The sequence below is a fragment of the Nycticebus coucang genome, chromosome 4 (genome assembly GCF_027406575.1).
Source record: "Nycticebus coucang isolate mNycCou1 chromosome 4, mNycCou1.pri, whole genome shotgun sequence".
Classification (NCBI taxonomy): domain Eukaryota; kingdom Metazoa; phylum Chordata; class Mammalia; order Primates; family Lorisidae; genus Nycticebus; species Nycticebus coucang.
In genome coordinates this window covers 130,560,703-130,572,579 of record NC_069783.1, presented here as the reverse complement: position 1 = coordinate 130,572,579, position 11,877 = coordinate 130,560,703, and the positions used below count along the sequence as shown (strand labels likewise).

At 42.3% G+C, this 11,877-nt stretch overlaps 1 pseudogene; it reads left to right on the top strand.

The window, feature by feature from the left end:
• Window positions 1-294: 294 nt before the first annotated feature.
• Window positions 295-2,590, top strand: LOC128584420 (protein phosphatase 1 regulatory subunit 15B-like; annotated as a pseudogene).
• The last annotated feature ends 9,287 nt before the right edge of the window (window positions 2,591-11,877 follow it).

The window sequence follows — 11,877 nt, the reverse complement described above, 5'->3', positions numbered from 1 at the left end:
TCTCTTGCCTCAGCCTCCCAAGTAGCTGGGACTGCAGGCGCCCGCCACAGTGCCCAGCTATTTCTTGTTGCAGGTGTCATTGTTGTTTAGCAGGCCCGGGCTGGGTTCGAACCCGCCACCCTTGGTGCACGTGGCTGGCGTGGAACCACAGTGCTACGGGCGCTGAGCCTGCTCAGAGGCTTTTTAACGGTTGGTCTCTCTGGAAGAGTCGTCTGCGTCACCGCGGAAGGGCCCCTGGCTGTGACGTTGACGCCTCCAGCGACTACCGATGAGGAGACGTCCATTTCTGACAGGATGGTTGTCTCTTCAGCTGCTGCCTGCACTGGCCGCCAGGCGCTGTGGTCTGCCGCCCGCTGCCGAAGCCACTGCCTTCTGTGGCTCTGCTGCTGGCCCGGAGTCCGGATCCCGCCACTGGGTGAGGCCGAGACCGTGTGGACCTCCGAATCCTGTCCCACCTCCAGCTCGCCGGCCTACAGCGAGAGACCGCCGAGAAAAAAGAGGTGGGGCTGGGGCGGGTGGATAGCGAAAATGGGCTCCAGCTTCTGGGAGTCTTTCTTCTTCCATAGGCAATCGCTTCCGGGCTCTTCCAAATTCCCTACACACATTTCTGGTGACCCAGAAAACCCCAGATACACCGCACTGCTTTCCTCGGACTCGCTACTGGACCACGCTGCTTTCCCAGCTCCTTGTGCCACTCCCCAGCTTGCTTCAGGAGCTGCTGATTTGGAGCCAAATCCGAATTAGCGAGCTGATTCCCACTGGACGGCTGACTTTTCTGGAGGCTACAGTGCTCTGAGGGCCCTGAAAGGACGGGAGGAAGCATTCGACTCCACAGCGCAGAAATCTTTGAGTTTGGGGCAGTTCGACTCCCCAGATGACTCCCTTGCCATCCCCTTGACTCGCTAGAGGAGGGGATCCACTGGCAGCGCTTGTCCCCACACCTAGAATTGGACCTTAAAACCAGGAAAGTGCTTTGGACCCTGCAGCACGTGTGCTTCTTTTAGGGCAGCAGCTGTGGAAAGTAGAACTGTTGCGGAGTGGCCTTGAGTCCCGTGTGTACTCTGACTGGAATTTGGCTCTTCACCCTCTGGCCCTCTGACCGTTCAACGCTTAAGCGATTTCAATGTAGTCACCTATTTGCTCAACTCCACCTACCTGGACTGCCTTCCCCAGCTAGAGCTCAGCTATCAGAACAGCTGGAAGTGGCGAGCTAGTTTTCTGGAGAGCAGCTGCTTGATCGAGAACGATTATCATCCCCAGCCACTGAATGCAGAGATCTCTCCGGCCTCATGACAGGGAAGCCCACCTCTTTCTAGAGAAGGCCTGCCAGAAATTCACCAACTTTGCATTAAATGGTTGGAATTACTTCAGAGGCTAGAAAAGGGCAAGAGTTACCCATCCCTGACCAAGATAATGGCTACCACAGCCTGGAAGGGGAACACCGTTTTCTCCAGATGGATCTGAAACACTGCAGAGATAATATAACACAGTTTGTTCCCCCTGCTGGAGCCATTCTGGGAACCACCCAGGAATCTACTGAGGAAAAAACAGAATTGTTGACTAGAGAGATTCCACTTGCTTTGGAAAAACAGGGCCCATTGGAGAGCTGTTCTTCTTGTGAGGTGCCTACAGTAAAAGAGCCTAGAGAGGACCAAATCCATGTACTTGACTACTCCAGTGAATGTGACCTTCCCATTTCTGCTAGACCAGCTTGTAGTAACAAACTGATCGATTATATATTGGAAGGTGTATCCAGTGACCTGCAAACAAGTTCTGATTCCAAAGATGAGGGTTGGGATGAGGAAGCTGAGGATGATGGGTTTGATAGGGATAGCTTACTGTCAGCATCAGACCTAGAAAAAGACTCTGAAGGGCTTCACCTTTGGAACTCCTTTTACAATGTAGATCCTTAACAATTCCCAAAACTTTACAGAAACAATTCAGACTACTGACAGAACTGTTTCTGAAGATCCTTCTGATTCAGAGAAGGATTTATCTGACAAGTCTGACCTAAAGAATTCCTCCCAGCCCGGAAGCCTTCCTGAGAGCCCTGACCATAATTCTGGGGAGGAAGATGATTGGGAATCTAGTGCAGATGAAGCAGAGTCTCAAACTTTGGAACTCTTTCTGTAATTCTGATGATCCCTACAACCTTTTAAAATTTAAGGCTCCTTTTCAAACATCAGGGAAAAATTGGAAAGGCTCTTGTGACACAAAGAGACTGTCTGAGTCCATTGTGGCCATTTCTGATTCTCACACCTTACTTTCTTGTAAAGTTCAACTTTAGGGAGCCAAGAAAGTGGAGGTTCAGACTTGGTACAGTGTGAGGTTCTTTCTGGATGAAAGACTCACACATATAAAAGAAAAAAGGTAATCTTCCTCAAAGAAGTTACTGAGTATTATATAAGTGGTGATGAGGATCACAAAGGACCATGGGAAGAATTTGCAAGGGATGGACACAGGTTCCAGAAATGAATTCAAGAAACAGAGATGCTATTGGATATTGCTTGACATTTGAGCACGAGAATGAGTATTTAATAGACTCCAGGGAACATGCTTCAAAGGACTTCATGTTTTTGAGCAATGTTAAGATGAGTTACATATGAGAGCCTGTAGCCCTAGCATATACTACCTCTTAAGAGATTTCTTTCAAAAACAGATATTGGCAGCTTTCCTTTGATTTTTTTTTTTTAGAGGAAATGTAACTTGGATCCAGTGATCTAATTTTTTATTTTTTTGGCAGCATATCCCACTTAGAAACATTAAGGTTTGAAGTCAGTCCTGATAATGAAGAAAGATTGGTTTCCAATCTTCTCTTTTTTGATTTAGTTGGATACATTTTTAAATGACCTTTGCTTGCTTAAAGGAAAAGGGGACCTTTCTGAGTTGTCATTTTGCACTTTCAAAATTTAATTGTCTTGGGAAACAATATTTATAGGGCTTACAGCCCATTTCAGTCTTAATTTATGTATGTCTGTCTGAAAATTTTGTGCTCTTTCTTGTTTCTTTCCCAACATTCTGAAATCAGTAGGCTTCTATATTTTTAAATTTCAGTGATTAGGCCTATCTCTCTTATAGTGAAAAAAATAATCTTGTATGTGCTATCAACTTAAAGTACATTATCTTGTGTCACCTATTTTTCCTTGTAAAAATGACTTTGGTTGAAAATGTGTGGTAGATTTTTATTTCTTTGTTAGGTTCTACCTAAGATGTTTCCAAGGACTGCCACAAAAATCTACATGTGCTGTACTCTGAGGTACTTTGGGAAAGCTGTATCTGTCTGCCAAAAATTAACATCTAATATATTCAATTTCTGTGCCAATTGTTCTTTGCAGAGGGTTCTATATATGTTATTGTGGTTCCCTGTTGAATGTGTTTTTTTTTTGTACCTTATAACAGGAGGAAATTGTAAAACACTCTAGAAAGTAATATTTGCATCATAGGCATCTATTTTTTAAACAAAAGCCTAGTATTTTCCCATGAAGATGTTAGGAGACAGAGTAATTTGGTTTTGTTGGGTATGCTCTCAACATAAAACCAGTGTTATTAATATCATGCCTCAGCACTGTCACTTTTTTTTTCTTTTTCAGACAGAGCCTCAAGTTGTCACCCTGGGTAGAGTGCTATGGCATCACAGCTCACAGCAACCTCCACCTCCTGGGCTTAAGGGATTCTCTTGCCTCAGCCTCCCAAGTAGCTAGGACTACAGGCACCCGCCACAATACCTGGCCATTTTTTGTTGCAGTTGTTAGTGAGCCAGGGCTGGGTTCGAACCTTCCAGCCTCAGTGTATGTGGCTGCCGCCATAATCACTGAGCTATGGGTGCTGAGCTGGAAGTCTCCTTTTGAATTGAAGTCTTTGCATTGACTAGTTGTGTTTGATTTACTTAATTAGCTTTATGAAATGTGCATCTGGTAGGCTGAGGGCTTATTAACCAACAGTTTAATAGTGTGTTGTTTTTTTTCCAGGTGCCTCCTGTCTCAGGTAACAGAAAACATAAGCACAATAACGGGTGGTGCCTGTGGCTCAGTGGGTAGGGCGCCTGCCCCATATACCGAGGGTGGTGGGTTTGAGCCCGACCCTGGCCAAACTGCAACAAAAAAATAGCCAGGCATTGTGACAGGCGCCTGTAGTCCTAGCTACTTCAGAAGCTGAGGCAAGAGAATCACCTATGCCCAAGAGCTGGAGGTTTCTGTGAGCTGTAATGTCACAGCACTCTACAGAAGGCAACAAAGTGAGATTCTGTCTCTAAAAAAAAAAAGAAAAGAAGAAGAATTATTCTATATTATGTCCTCCTTTAAAAGAAGTGATCAGATAGTGATGAAAAGGACAGAAAAGATCATTTTGAAATTGAACTGAAGGATAAAAACAAAATTATTGTTAATTTCATCCCAGTTCTAGTTGTTAGAATGTTAAACCCCACAATCTTACAAAGAAAATCTTTGGAAGTTTTGGTTAAACATTTTACACAGTTTAAAGTCCTGTAGTGGTACTTTCACTGTCAATGCAGAATGGGAAAGGCTTTGTACAGACAAGAAAAAATTCCATTTCTTGGTGATGAAATGTGATAAAACCTCTTCATCTTTAACTTGAAATCAAAACTATCAGATCTTTCTTTTTTATAATTTAAGGAAGGAAATTAGGGGACAAGATTTCTATTTTTTAATTTTTTTATTAAATCATAACTGTATATATTAATGCATTTATGGAGTACAATGTGTTGATTTTATATACGGGGACAAGACTTCTAAATTAGCTTCTACAGATTCAATGATTTCAGTGTAATTAGTTTGAAGTTTTATAGTTAAAATTATATTTGTGCATATAACTTAACTAATATGTAAATTGTAATAAATATATTTGCAATTAAGAAAAAAAGTAAAAGAAAATACAGCTCTGAGAGGCAGAGGCAAGATGGCCTATTGGATCCAGCTTTCCACAGAGACTCCCAAGCAGAAGGAGAGTTAAAGGACAGAAGTTTAGCAAGTAGGCTGATGGTTTGGAGCTGAGCCAAGAGAGAAGGTTGAAGAATGCACATCAACCCTGCTGAGGCAAGATGTGACCCCAAGGAAACAAACAATAGGTACAAAATCCATCGCCAAGCAGATGGGTGTCCCCTCCCCCATGAGAATGGCTCGCAGTATACTTTCTACAAACAAGTGAGCAGAGTTCTGATATCCTCCTATTTTATCCCATGGTAGAGACCCTCTAAAAACTGGAACTCCCTTCCCCAGAGAGGACCCAATAAGACTAGTGGCATTCTCCTGCCAGGCATAAAACTGTATAAATTCTCTACCTGCAGTTCTGAACTCCCAGCACTCCCCTCCACTCTCACCCCAAGCTCTGGAAGCCTGTCTCCCATGGAGTCCAGATTCTGCGGCATTTTCTCAAGAGGTGTGGACCAGGCATGGGCTGTTGCACGTCTGTGCTGATTCTGTGACACGGGAGTAAAGAGAGGGCTGTGGACCAAGAAGGAGAGGGAGAAGTGGTGTCCTGTGGCACAGAGCAGCAGCATCAGGAACAATAGGGCTTATACCCCTGGGGATATTTTGGAGAGACACTCCCCACCTCTCTTGGTAACCAGTGACAGCCTCTGGCAGAACCAATCTGGGATAGAAATGCAAGCCCCATGAGTAAAGGGTATGCCTGAGGAGGTACCTGCCTGGGCAGGGCATGGCAGGGACAGAGATTAGAATATGCATGCACAGAGATGGCATACTCCCAGGGCAGACCTGATTCAGAAGTGCTGCTTTAGTGAGCCTAAGAAGCACCTGGCCCCCAAGGGAACATAGGTGAAACAAAAGCAGGTGGGGCCACTTCACCAGCCCAGGGAGAAGCAAGAATTGAGAGCTGGAGCATGAGCTCTAACTGCACCTGCCCCAAAACAGTGCAGCTGAGACAGAGACACCAGCTCTGTGAAAACTGGTGCAACGGCAGCCACACATGGTGGGGGCTGAGCTGCAGTTTCTATGAACTCAAACAGAGCCTGGCACGTAGGGGAATATAGCCAGGACAGAATCTCTAATTCTGCCAGTATATAAGTGGCAGCAAATCAATCTGGGGTGGGGCTGGAACTGAGTGAACTGCCTCAGCTTCCATTAAGCCCGGGGTTGTCAGGTTTCAGCTCCCCCTCCCTGCTGATGGCAGAGTGCAGAGGTCTGACAGAGGAGATATAGATCTCCCTGTGACTTAGGCAGGTGCAAACCTTTAAACCATCTGCTCATTGCAGGCAACTGGGTCCTGGCCCTGCGGGGTTACCAGTGACTGGGTGTGACAGAGGTGTAAGCTGGGGAAGGAGGCATCAACCTTCCCAGACTAATTCATTTGCTGGTTTGGTCTTTCTGACTCCACTGAGCACCGGAGTGGGTCATACTGGAGTTGCCCGCCGACTCCTGCTCTCTAATTGCTGGAGACCTTTTGAACTCTCCCACTTGAGACTGGGTGCTGACCGGGACAACTGATTTGGAACTCTTGACCTGGGCCAATCACCAGAGGACTATCCAAAGTGATACCCTGGGGGTGTGTGGTTGTGGGAAGGTTTGATTTTACTTTTCCAGTTGTTGCCCATGGAGGGCAGGGAGGACTTAGTTGCTGGCATTTCTCCACAGCTGAGACTTCAACCCAGAGTTACTGATTCACTATGAGTGGATAGAGACCAGCCAAAAAGAAGACAGAGCCAATTAGCCCAACCACACCAAGCAGGTCCCCAGTCCTTTGCAAAGCTTTAGGGGAAAAGGTACAGACACCAGTCCCAGCTCTTGGGCAAATCCCTACTACAGGAGCCCCCAACCCAACTTATTTGCTCATCCAGCCAATGGTATAAAATAATCATGGGGCGGAATCAGCAGAAAACCTCTGGCAACATGAATAATCAGAGTAGATGAACTCCTCCAAGGAACAACATGGCAGATACCCCAGAAGATCCCATTCATAAACAAATGGCTGAGATGTCAAAAATTGAATTCAGAATTTGGATTGCAAATAAGATTTATAGAATTGAGGTAAAGTTGGAATTAGAAATTCAAGGAGCCTTTCAGAAGTTGTCTCAAGAATTCAATGAATTCAACAACAAAATCACCAAAGATTTTGACATATTGAGACAAGAACTTGCAGCCCTCAAAGATCTGAGAAATACAGTAGAATCCCTCAGTAACAGAATGGAGCAGGCAGAAGAAAGGATTTCTGACATTGAAGACAAAGCTTTTGAATGCTCCCAAACGCTCAAAGAAGAAGAGAAGTGGAGGGCAAAAACAGATCATTCTCTCAAGAGAGCTCTGGGATAATTTGAAGAAAACTAATATTTGCCTTATGGGAATTCCTGAAGGTGACGAGGTGGCTTTGAAAGGCCCAGATGCAACTCTACTCCATGAAATAATCACAGAGAACTTCCCAGGCATGCCAAGAGACTCTGAAATTCAGATAGCAGACAGTTTCCAAACCCTAGCACAACTCAATCTGAATAAGACATCTCCGAGACACATTATAATTAACTTCAACAAAGTTAATATGAAGGAGAAAATTCTGCAAGCAGCCAGACATAAGAAAACCATAACCTACAAGGGGAAGAATATTAGAGTATCTGCAGATCTCTCTGCTGAAACCATTCAATCTAGAAGAGGGTGATCATCAACTTTTAATCTCCTAAAACAAAGTAATTTTCAATCCAGATCCTGTATCCAGCGAAACTGAGTTTCATTTATGATGGAGAAATTAAATACTTTAATGACATATACATGTTGAAAAAATTTGCCATAACTAACCAGCTCTCCAGGATATTCTCAGGCCTATTCTTCATAATGGCCAGCGCAATTCTCTACCACCAAAGTAAACTAACTCAGAAACTTTTGAGCAAACTCCAAATTCCACAGCAGCAAAAGGATTAAAAATTTCCACTGTACTTTAGAAAAACTAGATACCCCAAATTCTACCAGGCTTATCAATATTCTCAATTAATGTGAATGTTTTAAATTGTTCTCTAAAGAAGCACAGGTTGGCTGACTGGATACAAAAACTCAGGCCAGATATCTGCTGCATACAAGAATCTCATCTTAAAAGATAAATATAGACTGAGGGTAAAGGGATGGTCATTTATATTTCAGGCAAATGGAAATCAGAAAAAATCAGGTATTGGAATTTTATTCGCAGGTACAATGGGCTTTAAGCCAACAAAAGTAAGGAAAGATAAGGATGGTCACTTCATATTTGTTAAGGGTAACACTCAACAGGATGTGAATTCAATTTTAACATTTATGCACCCAACCAGAATGTGCCTCAATTTATAAGAGAGACTCTAACAGACAAGTGTTGCTGTCCACTGGCCTAGTCAGAGACACGGAGGCAGACACTGCAGATGAAATGAATGATTTATTAAGGGATGGCTGGTGCTCACTCAGGCACAGCAGCAATTGGCCACTTTTACTCACTTTCTTATATACCTAAACTCATAAGATAAAAATAATCCAAGAACAAGGAAGACAAAATGTAAAGATTCCTTATCAGAGTTAATCCAGCAAAGTACGTACACGCCTTTCTAAACCAAGAATATCTTGTTTAGAGATAAACAACAAAGGAGATGAACCACAAAGTGCTGGGTTGTCTGCTCTGTTTGCCTGCTTCTCTATATGATTAACTGAAAGTTTTTGTGTAAATAGAGGTAGGGGATTAAGTGCATTGGTCCATTGCCCAAGGCAGATGCTCTGTCGCCAGCTACTACTTGGCGAGAGCCCTCCGGGATATTCTTTCCTTTAAGGCGTGATTGCCTGCATTTTTCAGCAAAGCCGCTTAGGTGAGCTGGGGGAGAATATCCCCCAAAACTCACAGCTAGCCGAAGTACTGGAAATGTCCCTTCTCAGGGTCTCGTGCTTCAAGGAGCAGAAATGAGACTGAATCACCTTACCAGGGTGCAGTGGACTGTGCCCCTTCAGACAAGAGCACTTGATTTCCTCCAGCACCATAATAATTGGAGATTTTAACACTCCTCTGGCAGTGTTGGATAGATCCTCCAATAAGAAACTCAGGAAAGAAATTTTAAACTTAAACTGAACCATTCAAAAATTGGACTTAACAGACATCTACACAACATTTCATCCTAACAAAATTGAATATACATTCTTCTCATCAGCCCATGGAACATCCTCCAAAATTGATCACATCTTAGGTCACAAGTCTAACCTCAGCAAATTTAAAGGAACAGAAATTATTCCTTCCATCTTCTTGGACCATCATGGAATAAAAGTTGAACTCAGTAACAATAGGAAGCTGCATACTCATACAAAAACATGGAAACTAAATAACCTTATGCTGAATGATAGCTGGGTCAGAGATGAGATTAAGAAGGAAATTACCAAATTTTTGGAACAAAATGATAATGAAGACATGAATTACCAGAACCTCTGGGATACCACAAAGGCAGTCCTAAGAGGGAAATTTATAGCACTGCAAGTGTTCCGCAAGAGAACGGAAAGAGAGGAAGTTAACAACTTAATGGGACATCTTAAGCAACTGGAAAAGGAAGAACATTCCAACCCCAAACCCAGCAGCAGAAAAAAAAAATAACCAAAATTAAAGCAGAATTAAATGAAATTGAAAACAAAAGGATTCTACAACAGATCAATAAATCAAAAAGTTGGTTTTTTGAAAAGGTCAATAAAATAGATAAACCTTTGGCTAACCTAACCAGGAAAAAAAGAGTAAAATATCTAATTTCATCAATCAGAAATGGTAAAGATGAAATAACAACAGACCCCTCAGAAATTCAAAAAATTCTTAATGAATATTACAAGAAACTTTATTCTCAGAAATATGAAAAACTGAAGGAAATTGACCAAAACTTGGAAGCATGCCACCTTCTAAGACTTAGCCAGAATGAAGTGGAAATGTTGAACAGGCCTGTATCAAGTTCTGAAATAGCATCAACTATACAAAATCTCCCTAAAAGAAAATCCTGGGACCAGATGTCTTCACATCAGAATTCTACCAAACCTTTAAAGAGGAACTAGTACCTATATTACATAACCTTTTCCAAAATATATAAAAAGAAGGAATACTACACAACACATTCTATGAAGCAAACATCACCTTGATCTGCAACCCAGGAAAAAGACCCAACAAGAAAAGAAAATAATAGACCAATATCACTAATGAATATTGATGAAAAATATTCACCAAGATCCTAGCAAACAAGCTTGGGGCCTTTGGCTCAAGTGGCTAAGGCGCCAGCCACATATACCTGAGCTGGTGGGTTTGAATCCAGTCCAAGCCCGCCAAACAACAATGATGGCTGCAACCAAAAAATAGCCAGGCATTGTGATGGGTGCCTGTAGTCCCAGATACTTGGGAGGAAGAGGCAAGAGAATTGCTTGAGCCCATGAGTTGGAGGTTGCTGTGAGCTGTGATGCCACAGCACTCTACCCCAGGTGACAGCTTGATTCTCTGTCTCAAAAATAAAAATAAAAAAAGATCCCAGCAAACAGAATCCAGCAACACATCAAACAAATTATACACCATGACCAAGTGGGTTTTATCCCAGGATCTCAAGGCTGGTTCAATATACATAAATATATAAATATAATTCATTACATAAACAAAGTAAAAAACGAAGACCATATGTTTCTCTCAATTAATGTAGAAAAAGCTTTAGATATTATCCAGTATCCTTTCATGATCAGAATACTTAAGAAAATTGGTATAGAAGGGACATTTATTAAACTGATAGAGGCCATCTACAGCAAACCCACAGCCAATATCATATTGAATGGAGTAAAATTGAAAACATTTCCACTCAGATCAAGAACCAGGCAAGATTGCCCATTGTATCCACTGCTTTTCAACATTGTAATGGAAGTCTTAGCCATTGCAATTAGGCAAGAAAAGGCAATCAAGGGTATCCATATAGGGTCAGAGGAGATCAAACTTTCACTTTGCGCAGAAGATATGATTGTATATCTGGAAAACACCAGGGATTCTACTACAAAACTCTTAGAAGTGATCAAGGCATACAGCAGCATATCAGGTTACAAAATCAACACTCATAATTGGTAGCCTTTATATATACCAACAATAGTCAAGTTGAAAAAATAATCAAGGACTCTATTCTGTTCACAGTAGTGCCAAAGAAGATGAACTATTTGGGAGTTTACCTAACAAAGGATGTGAAAGATCTCTATAAAAAGGAATGATGAGGGCGGCACCTGTGGCTCAGTGGATAGGGCGCAGGCCCCAAATACTGAGGGTGGTGGGTTCAAACCTGGCCCTGGCCAAACTGCAACAAAAAAATAGCCAGGCCTTGTGGTGGGTGCCAGTACTCCCAGCTACTCAGGAGGCTGAGGCAAGAGAATGGCCTAAGCCTAAGAACTGGAGATTGCTGTGAGCTATGAAGCCACAGCACTCTACCAAGTGTGATAAAGTGAGATTCTGTCTCTATACCAAAAAACAACAACAACAACAAAAAAAAAAAACTATGAAACTCTAAGAAATAGCTGAAGATGTTAACAAATGGAAAAACATACCATGCTCATGACTAGGAAGAATCAATATTGTTAAAATGTCCATATTACCCAAAGAAATATACAATTTTAATGCAATCCCTATTAAATCTCCACTGTCATACTTTAAAGATCTCGAAAAAAATAATACTTCGTTTTATATGGAATCAGGAAAAACCTCAAATAGCCAGGACATTACTCAGAAATAAAAAAAAAAGCACGCTACCAGACTTCAGATTATACTATAAATCGATAGTGCTCAAAACTGCATGGTACTGGCACAAAAACAGAGGTTTTCCATTCTGTATGGAACAGAATAGAGAACCAAGCGATGAACCCAGCTACTTACTGTTATTTGATCTTCAATAAGCTAATTAAAAACATTCAGTGGGAG